General features: G+C 40.3%; 1 long non-coding RNA gene across 1 annotated transcript; it reads left to right on the plus strand.

The window, feature by feature from the left end:
• Positions 1 to 3,702: 3,702 nt before the first annotated feature.
• LOC145814423 (uncharacterized) lies at positions 3,703 to 4,212 on the plus strand. The gene is made up of 2 exons (XR_014357698.1): positions 3,703 to 3,808; positions 3,960 to 4,212. It is a non-coding gene; the product is annotated as an uncharacterized LOC145814423 (long non-coding RNA).
• The last annotated feature ends 728 nt before the right edge of the window (positions 4,213 to 4,940 follow it).

Consider the following 4,940-nt stretch of genomic DNA (forward strand, 5'->3'; position numbering starts at 1 on the left):
TAACTCCTCCAAGTGTTGCTTCAAGGGAAAATAGTCCTCCGTCCGGTGCCCCCTTTCCCTATGAAATGTGCAGCGGTACCGTAGATTAAAGCCCTTTTACGCATCACCTAGCTTAGCGGGAAACTGGATGTAATCCTCGTCGCGAATTTCACTAAGTATGTGGTAGATCGGAATTTTAAAAAACCGTGGTAATGCCCGTCCGAGCATTCAACTTTCTGTTTGCATCTGCTGTGTCATCGCGGGGATAATCTGCTCGGTCATTGCGTCAACCTTTACCCCAGTTTCTATGATCCGGACCACGGTCAGATTCCCTTGCGCGGTCATTTGGACGGTTTATCTCCTGTCTAACCACGTGTACTTTTCCAACCACCCTTTTGTCCGTTACCACAGGATTCACCCTCACAGCGGATGCCGCCGCATCATCCTCTACTCAGATGTGTTCATTGATGCGTTGCATCAGCTGCCCCATGGAAGTCAGTTGGTTCATCGTGAGCGAATCCCTCAGTCTATGTCCGACCGGGAGACCGTGCTTATATTGGGTGATTGCCAGGTTGGTCGGGCAATCTAGGATCTCGTTGAAGGTTTTCCTAATACTTGGCGTTGTATGCTTTGAGGGTGTCGCTCGACTCTATCTTAACGCTAAGGAGGTGGTCTACTTCCTTTGGCGTTTTGGTGTTGGTTTTGAAACGAGTCACGAATGCTTCCGCCAACTGCTGCCACCTTTCGATGCTTTCTTCTGGAAGCCTCTCAAACCATTTCAAGCCCAGCTCGCCTAAACTCGATGGGAAAATAAGGCACATGAGAGCATCATTATGCCTGTGTCCAGCCATGACCTACCGAAAGTGGCTTACATGCATGTACGGATCGCTTTTCTCATCATAAAGCGTAAACCTGGGCTGGTGGAAGCCCGTTGGGAGTGGTGTGGCCTCTATCTCAAAGGAGAAGGGAGTGGCGTTCAGCCTTGCCAAATCTTTGTCCAAAGGGGCAAGCACGGCTGAACGGGGTGGCGACATTATGACCTCCTCACTAGCGTGACCACCGTAGGACAACCGCTGGAGTGCCGGCACCCTTTGAACCTCCCATCGGCGAGCTCGTTCCTTCAAGACGTCCCTCAAGTCCTCCGAAGGAATGGAGTAGGAATATCTCGACATCGTCGGCGGACACGAGGGATGGTAGTTACTATCTTGCGCACTAGAATTCTCAGCAGGCGGCTCTGGGTCCCTAGCCCATAGCTTCTGGTGATGGAATAGGAGGGCGTGTGCCGTTGGTTCTGGCTGCCTAAGTGGCGGGGTTAGGTGTGCTCACTATGGTCTTCCATTCCAGCAACACCCTTCCCTTTGACTTGCCGTTTGAGAGCTTCCATCTCCGCTGCCATTCTCTGGATGACGGCGTCTTGGTCTCTCAACTTGTGCTCCAAGCGTCGAGCGTGCGGCTTTCTTCGCCGACGGTGTCCGTCTGGACTCCGCGAGTGATCGAAGCTTCTAGTGCGCTTATCTCCTGCATCTCTAGGAAGCCCTCCTAGGGAAGTCTCCAGGTCCGCCATGTTCGGGACGACGGGAAGTCCATCTCTCCGTCGGACTGATTCTAGGGTAACATCATTGGTGGCAGACAATGGTACTTCGTCGTTGTTTTCCATGGAGGGTGATCCGATGAGCTTGGAAGGCAAGGTTGTGTCTGCTCGAGCGTCTCACAGACAGTGCCAATGCCACTTTCTCAAAGTTACCAATAGTAATTTTGTCGTAATTATTCTCAAAGCTCTCCTATTGGAGAGAAGAATTGGGGGGGAAAAGGGGGAAGAGATCATGGTCTTTAACAGAGATGAATTGGCTATATTTATGTAAATTCCTCCAAATCAAAGAGATTTTTTTAAAATCTGTATCATCAATTAGTTGGCAGCTATATTTATGGACTTTTTAGGGTTATTTATCTGTAGGATTGGAAGACTGAAAGATACAAGGAAATTATCAAATCTGGAACTGTAAGTCGGAATTTATTTATTCTTCATTTATGATTACTTGTTAGTTCACCTATGTGACTGATTATTCTGGATGAATGATTTCCAAGAAAATGGATTTGTGTTGTTAATGGGCAAGTGGAGCCCAGACCTGGTGTTTGGAGATTGATAGATGAGGCCAAGGCTGCTGTAAGATAAACATTTTACCTTATAAATGCAATCGTCACTTTGTCATGGCTCTTAAGTTTTCATTGTATTTGCATATGTTATCCACAGTTAATTAGGCAAGACTACTTTTCTTTCCAAAGTTTAGTCAAATTCCACATTCCCTTTCTTACATGAAGAATCATATTTGAATTAACCTTTCTTGGTTGACGATTGTAGGGTAAAAAATTAGCAGTCTGCTGTGCTGCAACTAAAATAGTTCTTTTTCAATCCTTAAACCTTTTTTTTTTCCCCTATCAAATTTAAATTTGATGAAAAATTGCTCAAAATCCATCTCCATCCCTTTTATAAAATGCTTATCAAATCAAGGGAAAAACACTTTTTTCATCAAATTGAGTGAAGGATTTGGAATATTCTCCATATTGAGTGAAGCATTACCAAATTTCATCAACAATATGAGCACTAGGCAAGCGAAGTTCTCCTGAACTAGGTGCTAGTGGTAGAAATGAGGCCAAGAGACATGTGCATATATTTATTTCTTATAAGAAGGTAAAGCTCTCACATATCAAGGTAGGCTGATGTACACCATAACTCATGACAATGCTAAATTCGGTAGGTTTATGATTTGTTTGACTAAAGTGTTTACATATATTTCAATGTACAGTATTTTATTTGACTTTTTTTTATTTTCTGAAATGTTTAGTTCATATAAGAAGGTAAAGTTCTTATAAGTGAATAAACATGTATCAAGGTAGGCTGATGTACACCATAAATTGAGTATTTACATATATTTCAAATGTGTCATATGTGACTTCAGCTTTTAATTTTCTAAAAGTCGAGCTTTCATGCTACGTTAGTTCTAGGTGCTTTAACTTTCTAATGATTTAATCTCATTATGTGAGTGTATAATCTAGGTGTCTATATTTATATGCATATAGGTTAGTGTCATTGCCTTTTTAATTTTGGGCAGCGATATGACCCTTCATAGTTCATGGGGATGCTCTGAACTTATAGATTCTTTAGCTAAAGCTTATTTGTGGTTCTCATTTTTCTCTACCTTTTTGATTTCAGTAATTTGTGTTTGTCATGTGTTCTGGTTTTTGCAACTAACTTTTACAGCTTGTTGGGTCGTGTGCTGCTATCTGTTACATGGCAATTTGGGTTGGATACATAGACGTGCACTTAATCTTTGGTGTTTCTACGACTTTAGAGCATGTGCAGCTCAGCAGGGAGAGCTGAATAATCAGTTGAAGCAGTAGCTCTAGAAGATCTAGGTATGCTATTCCAATCTGTATCTCTACCAATGATAGGAATTGCCACTTCTTTTGTAACTGACTCTAGATACTCAGTATGATAGTTTTATTTGTTTCTCATTCTTTAGATGTTCTAGCCAATTCTTATTCAAGCTTTGAAACTTGATGTTGTTGATGAATATTTTTTTAGATTGTGAATGCTTCATTCATTTGCTTGCCTAGTGCTCATGTTATAGGGCTGTAAACATGCGAAGTTCTTCTAGTCATTTGCTTTGGTGTCATCCATGAACTTGTTCGAGTGCTCATTAATGACATCTTTCTTTGTTCTACAGGAGAAACAAAATTCCAAGAAGGAAATTGAATAGCTTGAGTTGATGTCTTGTTTTTACAAGCGTCAGTTCGCCAAGAGTATTCACTAGCATACCTAATAAACCAGGTATCCCATGGCTTAAACACAGTAACCAACAATTAGCTGCATGCATGGAAGCTGCCTATAATTATAATATATCTTTGCAGTATTAGCCAAGCAAGTTGAGTCAAATCTTGTTGACCTTTAATCCATTTTGCTTTGTTGTCACTTCTTTTAGGTCTCCAATTATGGGTGGCTTTTTTTGAATGCAAATATAGTTTATTAGAAGACCTTTACAAAGTGCTTGCCTACTACTAGATGCTTGTGACTTTGTGTAGATGTGTGTATATATATACACATACAAATTTTCCTATGTATATGGCGATCTCATTTGCTCTTTCTTCATGTTGATTCCTTTTCATTTTTTATTTAAATGTATTGCCTCTGTTCAGCTTCTTGCTTAATCATAGTGTTTTAGAGATTGTTTACACTAATCATAGTACCTTTGTTTTTTTTTTTTGTTTTCAGAGAGGAGGTAATAATTGTAACACAACACTCTGAAAATGGCAAACATAGCTGGGTCTTATGTCAAAGTTACAAGTAACTTCTGAATTGAAATCTCATCCCCACTGTGATTCCTTCCTTCCTCTAAGATTCATTCCGTCATATATAGCACCATGTTCTGAGAATAATGAACCATCTTTTCATCTTCTAAAGTTCATGACCCTTTCCCATTGTCAAGCATAAGGTTCTTATTTTTAGCTGCTCAGTTACTTTAATTGCTATTGATTTTTACTAACCTTAGTTTTTGTTCTATTTGTTATTTATTTAATGGACATGGTTAAGTTTTATCATCAACATAAGCACTACTAACTAGGGACAAAATCATCTGTTATTGCCAGCTGACGCAATGAAATTTTAGTATATTGAAGTTGAGGCTTTTGTATTATTTTGGGATTGGCCAAGCACTACGTTAGTGCTCTTTCATCCCTAACCTGAACCCTAATTCATTTTTATATGAACTACCCTTTCTCTATTTTTCACATGATGGAGTTTGAATTATTTCGTTGGCCCCAACTCGAAGGGCTGTTCTCTTGATTAAGAGAGTAATGTGATTCTGTGATATTCTTTTTCCTAGAAAATGCTTGACATGTCAACAAAACACCGAAGTATCCCTCTTTTGTATAGTGTATTGCTCAGCTCTCTCTCTATTTTAATC

The sequence above is a fragment of the Camellia sinensis genome, unplaced genomic scaffold (assembly GCF_055761805.1).
Source record: "Camellia sinensis isolate YWXY unplaced genomic scaffold, ASM5576180v1 Unanchor10, whole genome shotgun sequence".
Taxonomy (NCBI): Eukaryota; Viridiplantae; Streptophyta; class Magnoliopsida; order Ericales; family Theaceae; genus Camellia; species Camellia sinensis.